The sequence below is a fragment of the Lytechinus variegatus genome, chromosome 11 (genome assembly GCF_018143015.1).
Source record: "Lytechinus variegatus isolate NC3 chromosome 11, Lvar_3.0, whole genome shotgun sequence".
In the NCBI taxonomy this organism is placed as follows: domain Eukaryota; kingdom Metazoa; phylum Echinodermata; class Echinoidea; order Temnopleuroida; family Toxopneustidae; genus Lytechinus; species Lytechinus variegatus.
Genome location: NC_054750.1, coordinates 35,295,028 through 35,314,334, shown reverse-complemented (window position 1 = coordinate 35,314,334; position 19,307 = coordinate 35,295,028). Strand labels below are relative to the sequence as shown.

The 19,307-nt window shown below is 33.7% G+C and overlaps 1 non-coding gene across 1 annotated transcript; it reads left to right on the top strand.

Annotated features, from left to right (window-relative positions):
* The first annotated feature begins 256 nt into the window (after nucleotides 1-256).
* On the top strand, nucleotides 257-328 carry TRNAE-UUC. Its single transcript has one exon. It is a non-coding gene; the product is annotated as a tRNA-Glu (tRNA).
* Nucleotides 329-19,307: the final 18,979 nt, after the last annotated feature.

Here is a 19,307-nt window from a genome sequence, read left to right as displayed (position 1 = left end):
GTGTTTATATAAACTGTGAAACTGGGGTGTTAATATTACACTCTACAGATAAGAATTAAAGTTAAAGGGTGTTTAAAGTAACTTCCAAAGGTGTTGAACTAACACCAACGATTTAACACCAGAGTTTGAATGTCCTGGGTTAATCTGTAGGCCTACCATGTATACCGGTTAACATCATATCACACGAATGATTATGATTCCGGGCTGCTCACTTCAACAAAGTTTTATTTTAGCATTGTTATTAGCCAATGCGCCATCCCGTGTGGTCTAGTGGTTAGGATTCGTGGTTTTCACCCACGCGGCCCGGGTTCGATTCCCGGCACGGGAGGATTCCGTTAAAATAAACATTTTGTTTTGACTTTTCTTACTAAAAAATGCCCTGCAACCTCTCTGATATCAGCAAGCTATAGGGGAAGGCGGGGTAAGTTGTGACACTTTTTGCATTTTGCATGTTAGAATTGATATGGCTAATATTGTAGAAATAAGTACCTTGGCTTTAAATTTGATTCTTGGGAAATATTTTTCACCTATTTATAACTTTTTACCCCCGCACTGAAAGTCATTGTGACCTTTGAAAAAAAAAACGATGTCAAATGGCTCAACTTGCCCCATAATTTTGTGGGGTAAGTTATGGCATCTTCTGGGGTAAGTTGAGCCCCAAAAATTACGTACGAAAGCATGTATGCGGGAAGAACCAGCACGTCCATTTTTTATGTAATGTCTTTTCACTTGCTAATTCTCTATGAATACTAACATCCTCTAAAAGTAAAAGAACTGTCATGTGAATTTGCTCCGTTCTGCCTGCATATCGATGGCTTTTAAAGGTTTTTTTTAATTATTATTATACATTACCATAAGAATTACTATGGCTCAACTTGCCCCATGTTGGCTGGCACAAATTACCCCAGTCCGAACTTATTGCGATATTTTTTCATCCACACATTTCTTATGCATCCATCATGTAAAAGACTATGACAAGAATGAGAATCCATGTACCTGGACTAACAATATTGTTCTTATTTCTTTATTATATTTAAAGACGTGTGTGGGTAAAAAGCACTGATCTATTTCACACCCTTTTTTACTTTTTTTGGCTGAAATTTGTTTCAAAGTTGAAAACAATGCGGTGGGGTTAAGGGTTATGTAATGGGTCATCAATGCATGACAATACCACAATGTCTGACTCATTCATTATTGGACTGGTGGTGTTGGCTCAACTTTCCCCGCCTTCCCCTGCATTATATCCTGTTTTTTTAAAGCTAATTTCTGTGTTTAAAAAGGTGGTTTTATATCGATAGTATTTTTATCAAGCAACCGACCAAAATAACAGTCTAAAAAAAATGAAGTGCTAATTTAGCACTTAATGTCCTTTTAATATTGAAAGTACTTTGATTGCTGATTTTCTAGTTCAAATTTGAATAACTAAATCAGCACTTGAAGTGCAGTCACTGTCATAAAAGGATATTAAGTGCTAAATTAGCACTTCATTTTTTAGAGTGAAACAATCAAAATAGGAAAATGTGTCCGATAAAACACGTTTATATATTTGTACCATAACTGTTTCAGGGCACACACAAAATTTGCATGGATTTACCAAAACTTTATTTAGGCTTTGAGTTGAGAGTCGTACAAGCCGGAACCAAAATCATATGATATTCAATATAATGATTGGTCAAGGGAGATACGTTAGAAAAGAACAAATTCAATTGCAGTTTTATTGATGCTTATACTTTATCATATTGAAGATATAGGCTTTTGTAGAGACTAGGATAGCAACGCTGTAACAATACATAATCAAAGCAATGAAATCAGATTCCTTATTCGGTGAAAATTACGAGTAAAAATAGGGGGTACTTTGGTAACATGACAAACAGTCGAGACCCGTTACTCACTTCACACGGAAATTCATCGACATGCCAGCCGAGTGTAGCGGCGTGAGATATAAGCTACTTGCCATACCGTCATATCAATGCAGGTGTCGAACATAGTTTCATTTCTCTTTGTTCTTATGTCCTTTATCCTCTTATTTTCACTCTCTCTCTTTATGTAATATGTTTGTTCATAATAACTCAGGAGAAAAATATATTTTCCAAGTGTATTATGTAATTTCAATATGGATTGTGTCAACCACAATATGCTCAAATACTTCTCTATTTTTGCATACGTAGTCTTATCCTCTTTCATGTCTTTGGCAATTTTCGTCCCATTCTATACTGTAATATTTTTATTCTGATTATTTTTCCTGCCGATAACACTATACTGTATGCCTCACTATTCTTAGTTAGCATAAATTATGATGATATAATCAGATTAAAATGAATGTAAGAAGCAACAATGTGTCACATTGTTTGGTTTCAAGTTGTTTTTATTGGTACGAGCATGACAAAGAGGTTTCATTTCATTTTTTTTAAATGACAAAAGTGAACAATAAATAAAAATAACAATTATTTTGGGATTGATAAACATTGATAAAATAAATTAACTCTACATGTATGCTATGTTTGGTTTTACACGCAAACTTATGCACACGGGTTACCAATCATCTCACTTCAATACATTTCACATTGACCTCACCCGGCCTTTATCATCTTCATATTATCTTTCCAAACATTAATTTATTATTTTGTTGTATGTTTTTGTTTGTCTCGCAGATTTCGCGGTTAAAATGACAAATCGTTTGTCAATTACTGGCTTACGGTAAAGATTGTATCACGATAATGCACTTACACCACTAATATCTAAAGTACATTTATTTTCAGAGAATTTTGCTAATGGAGTGAAGAAAGGTTATCTTAGGAGCGTGCTCAGACAGGGATAACACCGAAAGTAAGCATGACGTAAAGGATCAAATATATTGAAGACAGCGTGACATTTGACCTCATATTCATAATTAATAATGATCCTGATTATTTATGTCAAATTTGAAGCTGATATCAATGATATCGTGATGATATATTCGTTCTATTTGGGAAATCAGTAATGGAAGAAAATAATTTGACTACCTACCAGGACCTGTATAGTTTTCATTACCAATTAGTTTGAAAATAAGGCTCCATATTTGGCAAAAACAAATGAGTGCGTGCTTTTTGCATAAAGTTATGCTATGGAATGCATTGCTTGTTGCCTGTTTCAACGCAGTGCTTTCTTTAATTAAACAACAGTACTGATCATGCTGATTGCTAGTATTATTTTAGTTAGCACCCTACTTATCAACTTGATACAAATTCGGATGGGGGAATTCAAGCATTTCCTTAATTGTAATGAAATACTTTTATTACTTACATGTATATTAGAAACTAACCTAAACTATAGGTTAACGTGTAGCAGGAAATAAACCAAATTCCTTTCATTTCTATGCCTTTTACCATGATTATGGGAAGTAAAAAATGATCCAAGGATCAAATGGAGTTCATGACAGTTAAAATTGTCGAAATGTTTTATTCTATTTTTTGTTATTAACATCAATAATTTTAGTGGTATTGTCGTTATATAGGCCTTTTATCATTCGGCCTATTATCTCGTTATCAAAAATATTATTGTTTTTGAAGTATTTTCAGGAAATGAATTATCGTAGCCGCTAGGAACGCAGCCCTATACAGGCAGTATATGTAACTGGTAGTTAAAGGTCAAGTCCACCTCAGAAAAATGTTTATTTGAATCAATAGAGAAAAATCAGACAAGCACAATGCTGAAAATTTCATCAAATCGGATGTAAAATAAGAAAGTTATAATATTTCAAAGTTTCGCTTATTTTTAACAAAATAGTTATAATGAACGAGCCAGTTACATCAAAATGAGAGAGGTGATGATGTCACTCACTCACTATTTCTTTTTGTTATTGTTTGAATTATACAATATTTCCATTATTACGAATTTGACGATTATGATCCTCTTGCCTGAAGCACAAAATGTTAAAATAATGGAATTCCACATTTTCAGGGAGGAATGAAACTTCATTTCGCATGACAATGACGAGAAAATAAAAATATTTCATATAATAAAATACAAAATAAATAGTGAGTGAGTGATGTCATAAGTTCCTCATTTGCATACCGACCGAGATGTGCATATATAACTGTTTTGTGAAATGGAGCGAAACCTTAAAAATGCCATAACTTTCTTATTTTACATCCGATTTTGATGAAATTTTCAGTGTTATGCTTGTTGAATTTTCTCTTTTTATTCAAATCAAGTTTTTGTTGGGGTGGACTTGTCCTTGAACTAAATATCGAACGCAAATTACAATTACGGTCATTTAAACAAAACAAAATTAATATTGATTATGTTAATAAATATTGGTTAACCTTATATAAAGGTTTTATTTCAGTATAAAAGACAACTGATAGAAACAAAAAATCACATTGGCATAGAATACTTTCAGTAATTAAAAGAAATCATCATTAATTGATCTCCTCGGAAAATTAATTTATTTTTCACTTTTCTGAAGCACTAAATTATTATTTTTTTGCATTTTTTTTTACCAACATTATCATTCACTCAGGTGACAAATGAAACCTTGCAGCTCAGATTTCTTTCAGATTTCTTAAAAAGTCAAATAATAATAATAATGATAATATCAATAATAATTATACTATTAATAATAATAATAATAATAATAACGCCATATATACCCAGGGTAACCACTTCAGTTCCGAAAACTGTTCTCTCAGCGGGCCCTGCTATTATTATAACCGGCTAAGCTAGGCTACCGATTCAGGTGCACACAGTCCCATGATTCGTTTCCAAGTATCATATTAAAATAGTTCATTAGTATGTAGAGAAGAGGGATTTTATTTATCTTTTGAGAAATTGAAAAAAGGAGGCTCCTGTACCTGAAGGACATGTTTGAGCTGATATGTCATTCTTGTGTTGTAAAAACTGTTTATGGACCAAGATAAATGCCAGCCACAGTCATAGCTCTCATCACCCGATATTATTACTTTCTACAAACACAATTCCATGGATTACACTCTGTTAATAACATAAGACGTCTCAAAATTATATGACGGTGCACATCTGCCCTAACTTTATTCGCTTGATCTAATTTTTGTTTCTATAACGGGATGGAACGATATGCGGTTACATGTTCGGCGGAATTGCCGCGCGAAAAACGCACCGTCACAGAAGCGTTTCCATGCAATAGCTTGAAGAGACGAATTGTAGTACCGACCATGGAGAAAATAAAATGAAAAGAAAATCATATAAGTCATTGGGGAAGATGAGGGATAGATAAGCTTAAATTAATATTATAGCATTTCAATCTTCACTCATAAATATCGGGTTGCCGATTCGTGGGTGGTTTATAAATGTTATCCATTAGGAAAGAGAATAAAGTAAGAAGAATGCTTGCCGCTAGTAAAACAGGAAGACATCGTATGTGTGTCGTGATGATAGATGGTTGATCGGCTTGGTAAGCTGCAGGGGTTGTGGTATGGGGGAGTGATGGGGGAGACCCCTCCTATGGGTGATCATAATAGCATGATAGGGTGTACATTCTCCCCTCCCCCTCTTTTTGTGTTCTTTCTCTTGGCCTCTCTACATGTAGGCCTACATGCATCTACACATTCATTCACCATCAAACCGACTGATTAAGTTATGTAATTATGTTATTATTTGTATATAAAACTAATGATAATAATGATGATGACGATGATGATGATAATAATAATGATTATAATATTAATAATTATACTTGATTATATAGCGTTTAATACTTACTTTGTCAGAAGTCTCTAAGCGCTCTACAGTATATGCAGCATAATAACAATATCAATATGATTGGTGTAAATAATTATGATAATAATAATTATGTTTATATCAATTAATATAATTATTATCCTTAAAATTTTTATTCTTATCCTTCTTCCTCTTCTTATTATTATCATTATTATTATTATCATTATTATTATTTCCATTGTCCACAACTTGATGTTCTGTTGGTATATTATTCTGTTGATATGTGATTATTATTATTATTAGTAGTAGTAGTAGCAGTAGTAGTAGTAGAAGTAGTATTTATGAGTATCATTGGTTTCATTAAGGGGGAATCAATACAAGTCATAGTTAAATGTTATGTTATACCTTTGGTATATGGTGTACATGCAAATCCTCTTGTGGAACAACATTTTCCCGAGGAAAATAAAGTTTATTCAAATGAAATCAAATAAGATGGGTTTCAACTTGTTATTGATTGACATTCGATTCTTAAAGATAGAAGTCAACCTTTCAAATTTGAATAGATTTGGAGCTTTGTTAATTTGAAAGTTTAAATCTATATCCAGAAGTAAATTATCTTTTGGACAAAATTTGTCATGAAAATGTGATTAGGTCCCCCAGATCTAAAAGCCGCTCTTTTCCCAACTATATTGTCAAAGCCGGACAAAATGCTCACGAACCTTGAAATGAATACGCTTATTCGAACTTGTACTTATTATTAATTTTAAACCGTTTTGCAATAAAAGTTTAGAGCGGTAAGGAATATTATACCTAGCGGTTCAAATTGCTTACTAAACAAACTAATTTTATTTCAACGTGTTGAAAGCAGAAAAGTTCACGTCCAAATTTCGGAGTCGATGTGTTCGTTCACATTGAAAAAGAATTGAATATGGTAATATATGCTTGAATTCTCTTTGCGTGAATGCCTTGCTGACGATATGTTTTCAAGATTTTATAGAATGTTATTATAATATTAAGAAAACATATTATATTTGCAGTGAGTAATCTAGGCATGCACGCTTGTATAAGTAATCAAATAGTTTAGTATTACGTTCTTCAATTAAATGATAAAACATGAACGACTGACATGTCTTTTATATACAAGCATGATACGAAAGATAAATAAATGTTTCGGTTCGCTTTTAGTAGGGGAGAGAGGGAAATTTGAGCCCCTATTTTATTTTCCAAACATAATTTACTAAGTAAAAAATGCTGGAATATAATAATACTACATGGGAGAGGAACAAAACCATGTAGAAGTAAAGATAACAGCTTTTCCCATTTGCATATTAATTGTTTAATAGCTACGCTAAAGGCATCATTATGCCACACGATAGATAAAAATTAATGAGCCCCTTATCAAGACCATGTGTAATTAATTAATTCACGGATTTATCAAACAAAAATCTAGTGTTCTACTCTAATAATAGTTCTGAAGTATAATAGTGATGCAAAATAGCTTGGGGGTAGCCTAATTAATTAACTACTTATCAACAAAGCAATGTTTAAGAATTGATATATGATATATATTAATGTATTAAAATATACATAATTAGTGCTGCGATTGGGATCGGGAATAAATATTATGACACATAACCACCTTGATAGATCCTAACTGATTGCCCACAACTTACAGACTTATCTTTTTCAGATTTCATTACGAAGACGGTTTCATTATCATATCCCCTGACCATGGAATCGCTTCGACCACTCCTACATGCTTGAGTTCATAGGCGATGAGCTTGGGTAGAGGAGGAGGAGGAGAAATATGTCCCCTCTCCATTATTCCCGGGGAATCCCCCCATTTTTGTTAAAGGCTTAATATAATTATATTCATCAAAGTTACCTAGACCAAATGACCAATATACTTCAAAACCAAGAGTCCATTTCAATGGCAAAATTATGTATTTTCCACAACTTTTTCTCGCGTTATGTTTCAGATCGCTTGCTTCACTCAAACTTAAAACATTAATTTCAGATTTGGTCTCTGGTACAAAGCTACTGATGATGTTCTTTAACATGACTGTTTGAGTAGATCTACGAGTAAAAGTGAAATATCCCCCTCTTCGGGGTACTACTATAATAATAACATTGCGCTTCGAAATAGACTGTTTCTAGATAGATAGCGCTATACAAATACCTATTATTATCATTATCCTGATTAATGTTAAGGGGAAATAGAGACGGATCAGTGGCGTATAAATGAGGTAAAAATTTTGAGGGGTTGGGGGCATAATGGCGTTTAAGGGAACATTCTCATTAAAAATTGGCGTTTTGAGATTTAAATCTAATTTTGTGAGAGATATCGACATAAACAACAAATAGTGTCATATTTCTCTTTCACATTTCTTTCCTTTTCTTGGTCGTGGATTATTATCATTATTATTATTTTTTTTTTTGGGGGGGGGCAGTTCCCTAAATCCCCAATCTGTACGCGATTCCGCGACATATGAAATGACGTAGAAAAATAATGGCAAACTTGTTTATGGAAATACCTGATTTACCTGCTTACTCTCGCTGATTAGTGTTAAATAACAACTTTCCATTTTTGGAAAATTGCATTATGATTATTTGGGGTTCAAGGGAAAGAGAGAGAGAGAGGAGAGAGAAAGGTGAAATTGACATTGTATCGAAATTACATGAAATACCAAACGCACGTGAAGGTCCAAACAATTATTAGATATTTGAACTATACCATTGTCTCTGACATAGACGACACTGTTTGGAGAAACAGGTAAAACGACAACTTACAAAATTGATATTGATGGGTATACAGGTGAGACAAGCGGCCGAAAAAGAAGGAGCCTCGATTGTAAAATCTTGTGAATTTACCTTCAACAAGATCGTCAATCAGGCAGGCGTGACACCGTGATTTGTCGTGTCAAGGATACCATATACATACATATTAATTGCAATGCATGATGGTCCTGTGGGGGTTGATGGAAAGAAGAAGTATCTAGAGTTTATTATGTCAATGACCGAGGCTATGAAGGTGATAAACTTAGGTGTGTCCCATGATAGTTTCGAAGAGTGGCAAATAATTATGATAATTATTGCATTAAATGGATTTAAAGAGGAGATGGTCTAGGCTGAAAATATTTATATATAAATAAATAGAGTAAAATTCACCGAGCGAAAGGCTGAACATTTCATCAAAATCGGATAACAAATAATGAAGTTACTGAATTTTTTAAGTTTATAAATCTTTTGTGAAAACAGTTAATATGATGATGTCACATCCCAACTTTCCTTATTCTTATGTTATTACATGAAATCAAAAATGTTTCATTTCTTTCATGCATGTATATAAATGATGTGTCTCCATCATGATGAAATAACTAAATTTTACTCTATTTATTGATATATTAATATATCCCTACTGTCATTGTAAGCAAAGTAGATTCACATTGTAAGTAAGTGATGGTGGCAGGGATAAGGGGGGGGGGGTAAGTATATTGCAGCGAATTACAGGTAATATGTCTTGGAATTGATTACTTTATCAGAATATTTTGAGGAAAACAATTAGGGAATAAAACAGCATCCCAATATTTGGTCCAGAAAAAGAAACTCCAATAGGCGTGTATATCATTCCATTGGTCTATATTATTTTTGTATCGACACGTGATGATAATACAGGCCTAAGTTGATTACCCGATTGATTACTAAATTTTGCCTTCTCTCAAAATTCAAAAATACATTTTTTTTTCGAAGAATGTGAATGGCCCAAGGGGGGGGGGTGCTGATTTCATGGTTATATATCTACTTATTTTACCTTTAAAGATAATTGTTAAAGGTCAATCCACTGAAAATTGTTGATTTGAATAAATAGAGAAAATTTTAACAAGCATAACGCTGAGAACTTCATCAAAATCCGATGTAAAATAAGAAAGTTATGACATTTTAAAGTTTCGCATATTTTTCTCAAAACAGTTATATGCACAACTCAGTGATATGCAAATGCGAGAGTCTATGATGTCCATCACTCACTAGTTCTTTTGTTTTTTATTGTTTGAATTATACAATACTTCAATTTATACAGAATTGACAATAATGTAAAACTTGACTGAACTACATAATGTTAAACAATGTTAATTCCACAAGTTCAGGGAGGAATAAAGCTCGATTTCAAATGACATGGGGGAGAAAATCAGAATATTTCATATTTCAGATAATAAAATGCAAAAGAAATAGTGCGCGATGTCATCAGTCCCCTCATTTGCATACTGGCCAGGATGTGCATATAATTGTTGTGTGAAATAAAGCGAAATTTTAAAATGTCATAACTCTCTCATTTTACATCTGATTTTGATGAAATTTTCAGTATTATAATTGTTGGATTTGTCTCTTTATATTCATATCAACTTTTTGTCGGGGTGGACTTGTCCTTTAAGGGGCTACATGTGTTCCATCTAGTTATATACCCATAACAGAACACACTACTGATCTGGTGAAAGCAAATGTTTTTACTTTGCTTCCAAAGTGCGATTAGATGGTTTGTCCTTTACATGTTGACACGACGGTAACAGCATGGTGCAACACATAATTGGGGGAATGTTTGGTTTTAACATTCCAGTGATTAAAATCAACAAACCATTCAACAATAAAGAGCAGGCCGATTGTCTAAACAGCTTTTTTGTTTAAAAGCGACATCGAAAAAAAAACACTCACAAAAAACATGGCTCATCCTGATGAGATGCTTAGGTCCCACTTCTCCATGATACTTAGCTGAAACTATAGACTGTATTTTTCTCATTCATTCATTATTTGGATAAACGTAAGTCTTGAATATTTCTCTATCAAATTGAACCCCTATGCTCAGGGTTGCACATACTCCGTCATGGTTTTCCACTTTATGTATAATTAAATTAATGGCACTTCAAATTACCCTGCCTCATTCTAGACTTCAGCGTGGCAGAAAATGAATGTTTAACAATACAATTACCATCGCCATTTTTTTTTTACTGAAGTTTGCTCAAACATTTGAAATTTGCATTTTTTCCTTTGATGGAAATCAAAATAGCGCCAGTTTATATACTTTCTGTTCAAGTAGGGGATGTTTTTGTTGAATAATGTAAGGTTTAGGACCCTAACCCCAGGTCATTTTGTCCTTGGAGGACCGACAGTGATAAACGATTATGGTTACCATCAGGGCATTCCTTACTCACCTGTGTTTTCTTTGGGTTAAAATCCCAAAACATTCAGTTATTTGGGGGCGCGTGGGGCACTGGGCACCCCAAAATAATTTGAATAAATAAATAAATGAATAAGTAAAGCAAACTAATACAATGGAAAAAAGGGAAGATGGAAATTTTCTGATTAATATGTCAACATTTATTACAGATTTTCATTTTCATTTTGTAAATCTGGGTGGGTGGATGGAAACATTATGTCGGGGCGTTGTTCTTTGCAAAGCCTGAATACATCATAATTGTTGTGCGTTTTGGTGCATCCAATTCATCAAGCCTTATTGGCTATTACGGATGCACCATTATTTTAATTATATTTTGTACTTTATTATTTGTATGCTATGTATAATACATTTCCTATTTGTATCGTTTTAATCACTTTGATATTTCCATTTTTACTTGTATATATAAATATATATATATATACTAGGCTATATATATATATATATATATATATATATATATATATATATTTTCATTCGCTCGCTTTACTGACTCGTGTCTTTTCAGAAAAGTTGTCCAAAAAACCAAGTTTGGAATCTATTGGAATTTACCATTGAAATTTCATTAAAATCTGATTAAAAAAAGTCAAAACGAAGGTCTTATTTTTAAAACCGTTGTAATATAAGTGAACACAGATCGCCTCATATGTTTAGTATGTGAGCTGACGATGTCATATCCTCTCCTTTTCTTTGGAATATATTTTCTCGTGTAAAAATTGATATATTACAATTTAGTTCAGCAATGGTGATCTTACACAGGAACATGAGGACATAATTCCGATTCTATTATAGATTTGATTTCTCATTAAATTTGAATATGTTTAATCGAAAGTTAATTAATTTTAATCTACAATCATATTTTGTTGTATTGCTGATAAATGAAAAAGAAAAAGATATAATGTCGACTATGCAATCGATGGAGGAAGGGGGGGGGGGTCATATGCAAACATACAATCTATACTTTAATTTGGACGTTCATCCAGCAGTCGTGGAAATGGCAAGTCTTACTTTGACAAAGTTTTACCGAGGAATTGATAAATGTCTGCTCTTAGTAAGGTTGGGGTCTGAGACCATGAAAACTCCATTTTGATTAGAGGGAACCGAAGCAGAGACATAAAACTATACTCAACTCAATGTTCAGTTCCCAAGATACATTATAGGTTTATAGTGATAAATTAAATACATGTCTTGTGGTTAGATGGAAGTTCACACGTAAACCAGATTGCAATACCCATAATGCAATACAAGCTAGAAAATGAAACCTAACAAGAGATTTGGTAAAGTTCCAGTCTACTAAGTACATTTACAAATGAGGCATATGTTAGAAGTACACAATGGGTCAACTCCATACTCTAATAATACCTCTCAAAATTTCGCATTTTTGTCACATTGTGACATTGTGAAAATTGGAGTTGATATATGGTCTGTGTTATATAAAACAATATTTTCATGTTCCCATTATTCCACAACGCAATCATTATGGAAGAATTGAAAACAGGCCAAGCGGTCGGGATCAAATTGACAATTTGAGGAAACATAATAGTTTAATGATGTTCCATATCTATCAGTCAAAACATTTATTTTTGAACGGACAATTAGAGCGCGAACGTGCGGTTGGGTTGAGAAAATGAATTTACAAAGGGAAAACGTTCACGGCCCAATTATGAAATGGTGCTTAAAAATAGTCATGTATCATCGTAAAACCCGCAAGCATTATGTTTCTCGATTGCTTCTTGAGAACTGAAATAACTCGCCAATTCTTCACTCCTCAGCAGTAACATGTGCCGATTCATGGACACCTGCCAGTTGTTCTTTTAATTTTGATTCCATTCTTTACTCTTTCCATAAATGCTCAATTTCCCTAAGTCATATCTCTGTTTTAATAACAACTATGGAAATATTGAAATGTTTCAAATTTTGTAACGTTCAAATATATACATGTATATAAAACTATTCTTTTTATATCAAAATCAAGTTGCGCAGAAAGATTAATTGCTTCGTGATACACTGTGAAAAAATTGGGCAATATTTTACCAATATTTTGCCCAACGTTGGGCCGATAGTCAACCCTACCAACTACTGGGCAATATTTTACCCAACGTTGTTGGGGCATTAATGTGCCCAACTGTTGGGTAATATTTTGAACTACATTTTGGGGGACATTAATTTGCCCAACTTTTTAATAAAGTTATTAACCCAACATCTGGGCAAGGCCTACACTCACTTCGTGTACCTGGTCCGTGTCGATCCGGAGACCTTATCCGAAAGTGCTTTGCATGCACAATAACGCTGCATACAAGTGCAAGTGCATATCTCAAGTGAGTGAAGCAAAAACAAAACAGCGTCAGATATATGTCATGTATGTAGGCCTATTCTGACAAATTCCTTACAAATTATGCTTAACGTAAAGTCCAAAATAAAAAAATTAAAAAAACGTTTAAGCAACTCATCTATGAAAGATTCAGCGAGGCTCCCCAGCCCCCAGTCATCTAGAAGCTCCTCCATATCTTATCGACCGTGTGTAGCATGCTGCAAGCGAAACTCGTGATCGTAAAGTTTCGCAACATTTACCACTCAGCAGGGCAATTACTAGCCCAACAATTGGACATCTGTATTTTGGCAGCGGCAGAGTAAAAATTTGCCTAAGTATTGGGCACATAATGCCCAACAAAACAATAACCAACGTATATATTACCCAACAAAAAAATGACCAACGTAAATTTACTCTTTTTTTTCACAGTGATACGACTATCGTGCCTTTTCGACGATTGGTTCATTAGCAGTTTCTCACAATGATCCTTGAAATGAGAGTGGATTCAGATTCACACGTGAAATCCTTTTTGATATGCCTCAATATTTATTGTTTGTAATATGACATGCGGGAACGACTTGCTAAGTAATACCTCGGTCACATTTTCTCTAAGGCGGCCGTGCGGCGAGTCGAAAACAGCCGGTTTATTATTTTTTTGTAATAGCTACATATCTGGTTTGAGTAAAAATGAACAAAACGGTTGTTTTCGACTCGCCGTAAAGCAAATGCGACAGAGGTATAAACGTATCAATCAATATAGGCACATTGGCTTCTACTATAAGTGGACACATATTGTATGACAGACCTCTTCCTCGGACAGCTGAATTTGCAATATATTCTTGAATATTAATTTATTGCATGTGTAGAACATATGTCGTTTTGTTTACTATGTTTTGAAATGTTTCAAAGTAACTGTAGATATTTTGCATGTTTGTGAAAAGAGGTGAATTAATTCTAGTTCAATATCCTTATAAAATCATAAATAAAGATTAAATAAAAAGGGTTTATCTTTGTTGTCGATTTTTTTTCTCAGTGGATTTGCTTCGGCCCAACTTTAATATAAGCTTTTTTTTACACACGGTGTAGTTGAGCATCTATCGTTTTTCATTGCGTATTAATATCTTGCGATGACAGGTGGGATTATCTCTTCAAATGAAATGAAAACATCGTTATGATATTTGCCGACCTTTGTCATCTGTTTTGATTGCATCTAAGTCGATTCTCAAAAGACGGGAATAATTAGCTGAAGAGCTCGATAGTCTTGTTTTAGAGACCCTCAATGTCAGGATAAGTTTGACGAAAAATGGGTTTTGAAAAAAAGGGGGGGGGGAATAAAACAGAGAGGGGAATGAAGTAGAAGGAAACATGTTGAAAAATTGGAAAAGCTAAGGGAGGGAGAGAAAGAGAGAGAGAGAGAGAAGGGGGGAGGGGGTTGTCGTGAAATGGAGATTGAAGAAAAGGGTAGAGGGGTACCGAAATGTGTTTTTACTTTCTTTTAGAATTCAGAATTTTATGAATTTTCTTGATGCCTCTTATAGCTTCAGGTATGATAACATTGTATGTTTAAAGGACAAGTCCACCCCAATAAACACTTGATTTGAATAAAAAGAGAAAAATTCAACAAGCATAACACTGAAAATTTCATCAAAATCGGATGTAAAATAAGAAAGTTATGACATTTCAAAATTTCGCTTCATTTCACAAAAACAGTTATATGAACGAGCCAGCTACACCCAAATGAGAGAGTCGATGATGTCATTCACTCACTATTTCTTTTGTTTTTTATTGTTTGAAATATGAAATATTTTTATTTTCTCGTCATTGTCATGTGAAATCAGTGAAGTTTCATTCCTCCATGAACACGTGGAATTCCATTATTTTAACATTTTGTGCTTCAAGCAAGGAGGTCCTAATCCTCAAATTCGTAAAAATTGAAATATTGTATAATTCAAACAATAAAAAACAAAAGAAATAGTGAGTGACATCATCAACTTTCTCATTTGGATGTAACTGGCTCGTTCATATAACTATTTTGTTAAAAATAAGCGAAACTTTGAAATGTCATAACTTTCTTATTTTACACCCGATTTTGATGAAATCTTCAGCATTTTGCTTGTCTGATTTTTCTCTATTGATTCAAATCAACATTTTTCTGAGGTGGACTTGACCTTTAACAATTGTCTTTTCTGAATGCTATAAAATTAAATTTTAACAAGCAAACAATTAAGATTCTTCTTATTGTTACAATGATTAAATGGGTGGCGCAGCCTAAAGATATTTATATCTCAATAAATAGAGTAAAATTCACAGAGCAAAACGCCGAAAATTTGATCAAAATCGGATAACAAATAACAAAGTTATAGAATTTTAAAGATTTGCCCTATTTTGGTGACACAGTCTTCATGAATATCCATTAGGTAAAATGATGTCGAATTCCCACTTGTTCTTTTGTATTTTCTATATGAAATCAGGTCTATTAAAAAAATTCTAAAAATTCTTGGACCAAGAACAAAAACAATTGGATTGACACAGCGGTGTACCCAGGATTTGTCTCCTGGATCAATTGTGACTCGTCAGGGGGGGGGGGGGGGCAGGGGTACGTCCCCTGCATTAGTTGTGACCCCCCTGCCCACCCCTTAGGTACGCTATTGGATTGACAACTGATTGAGTGCATAAGTTATTTATTGCCGCACCTTATTTCATCATAATGGAGACACATCATTTACACATGTATGAAAAATTGAACATTTATGATTTCATGTAATAACATAAGAGGAAAAAGGAAAATTGGGGTATGACATCATAAGCCCACCTAATGAATATTCATGATGGTGTGTGTAGGGGAAGGCGGGGTAAGTTGAGCATAGGGGCAAGTTGAGCCACCAGCCCCAGGCCAATAATGAATGAGTCAGACATTGTGGTGGTGTCATGTCTTGATGACCCATAGCATGACCCCTAACCCCACCACATTGTTTTCAACTTTAAAATAAAAAGTAGTTTTTTAGAGGGAAAAACATGAATTTCAGCCAAAAAAGTAAAAAAGAGTGTGAAATAGATAAGTGCTTTATAAACACACACGTCTTTGAATATAATAAAGACATGATAACAACATTATTAGTCCAGGTATGGATCTTCATTCTTGTCATAGGCTTTTTTATGATGGATGCATAATAAATGTGTGGATACAAAATTATCACACTAAGTTCGGACTGGGGTAAGTTGAGCCAAACAGCATGGGGCAAGTTGAGCCATGGTAATTCCTATGGTAATGTATCTTAAAAAACAAACAAACCATAAAAATCGATTGAAATGCTGGCTGAAAGGAGCAAATTTACATGACTGCACTTTTCCTTTTAAAGGATGTTAGTATTTATAGAGAATTAGCAAGTGAAAAGACTTTAAACAAAAAAGTGACATGCTGGTTCTCCCTTCATACATTTTGTACATAGTTTTTGTGGCTCAACTTACCCCAGAAGGTGGCTCAAACTTACCCCATATATGGGGGCAAGTTGAGCCATTTGACATCGTTTTTTTCAGGTCACGATGACTTTCAGTGTGGGGATAGAAAGTTATATATAGGTGGAAAATATTTCAGAAGAATTAAATTTCAAGGCAAGGTACTTATTTCAACAAAATTATTTATCATATCAATTCTAACATGCAAAAAGCAAAAACTGTCACATCTTACCCCGCCTTCCCCTATAATTGTTTTCACAAAATATTCATAAACTTTAAAATTCAATAACTTCGTTATTTGTTGTCCGATTTTGAGGTAATTTTCATTATTTTCTCAGTGAATTTTACTCATTTTTTTTTATTAAGATATAAGCCCAGACTATCCCTTTTAAGAACCGTAAGATACACAAATCTCTATAGGACACCCACAATTATTAAAACTTACAAAACAATGAAAATTACCATCATGCCAGAAAGTGAACTACAAGATTTTCTAATAAAAATTTTAAGAGTTTCTTGGTTCTAATTGTCGACATGGTAATAGGTGAATTCATTATGATTGACATTTAGTTGGTTTTGTGGTCCTTTAGTACGGGCATTTAGTTTGTGTTCCGAGAATCCTTTAGTTTGAACAACAGCACCACTGCACCTAGAAGCAAAGTATTGGGATTGTTACAATATCATTATTATGAAAGGAGAAGTGGTCTGGAAAATGAAAACTAGTTTAAAGGTGATACAGGGGTCGTTTGACAGGCAAGTATTCAGCTCACGTTTAAGATAAATTAAGTCATATTAAGTAATCGAGTTTATTACCTAGCTACCCCATCACGTTGATGAAATAAATGACGATCGAGTGATACGACCGAGATAAGGGTAGTCGACCATGAAAGAAGATACGCTTATAAATACAATATACAGGGACAGTGACGATCGTTTGGAAAACAAATTACCGAGTTTTCACAATTGCAACGGGAACGCATTTTACAACATAGCTGATCTATTGAAAGTTTCCCTCAAATCACAATGAACAACTGAGAGGTCTTTGTCGAATGAACCGGGACAGCTGGTTCCTGCAGTTCCTGAGTCTCGAGAACACCTGTAATCTTATCAGATTGCGTAATCTTACATTTATATCATGTAAAATTACAGGAAATTGGCATTTTGTGTATGGAACCTTACAAATTTCCTTTAATAAAACACCCTTTTCCCTTTTTAAACAGACCTGTTTTGTAAAATTGCAGAAAAAATCCTGTTTATATGAATTTACAGAATGATTCTGTTATTGCTTTCTGCAAAAAATTTGTGTGCCAATACAGACTTGTATGTGCGATCGTTATTAACATGTTGGATCATCAATAAATACCATTTTTAATTGAATTGAAGCTCGACATTCACCACTCTTGGCTCACTTTCTTTGTTCGTTCGCAACTTCAGGAACACACAGTACAATGGATATGATGAATGTTAACAGTCTAAAAATACAGTGTCAATGAAAATGAAATGTCTGTGGATGACTTACTTTTGTAAATGAATAGATTAATCTCTTAATAATTAATTTTTCAATAAAAACGGAACAATATCAGTCAATTTATATAAATGAGAGTTAGACACATCTTTGTATTAAGTGCAATGCTCAAGTACAATATGAAAATTGAATTCCACAAACAGTCGATAGTATGGATGCATGAATACCCATATTTTTTCCGATATGTCAAAGACGCATTTATTCAATGTCATAAATCTCATAAATGCTTGCATATTTAATTTGAGAGAGAAAGCTAATTGTCTTCAATGTGAGTAGCCCATATATCAAATTCAGGGTCACAGGTGCTATGTATACGGTGCATAATAGTTTTTTTTTAATTCTTATTCAAAGTGTTCTGTTGAAAAATATGTTTATGAATTTACAACACACTCAAGGTCTATGAATTTTTAATCTAAGCTTGATGTAAAAATGTGTATTTCCCCTTTATTGTTCGTTGTACTACTTGTACTACCTTCTGTGCAAAATGCAGTGAATCACTAAACCACACATAACCTAAATGATTAACCTAGTTTCCTTTTATAAAACATACATACAATGCAAACTCTAAATCAGTTTCAATAGGAATATTGCTGGGGATTAAGGGCCCCGAATTGGGGCATTCTTTTTAGTAGGTTTGAGAAACACAGGACGATTTAAGCTGGCTTGCTTTTTAAAATGAAGGTTTCCGGAGGAGCGATTTCAGGGGTGGATTACTGGGATAAATGCCGCGGATGTGCAGACCAAAACATTATTTCTATATCCTTCCATTGGGTAGCAATCGTGTTGATAAGATTTATTAATGACATGTAGTTGGAGGAAAGCATTGTGAATATGGGGAAAAAGGGAAAATAATTCTCCAAATAGTCTCGTCCTTTGAATTGTTAGTACAACATGGGTTGAAGGTTGAAACTTGACTAGAATGAGGAATAAGATTTGATTTGTGGTCGTATTGCCATTAATATTATTCATTTCTTTCAAATCGATGTAATTTTTTTCCTCCCTCGCGAGAGCAGTATATGGCGATCGTTTAAATGAATTGATATCGGTATACTGAGTGAAAAGAAATCTCATTAACGATTCAAATGACTATAACACACAATTTTAAACAACAA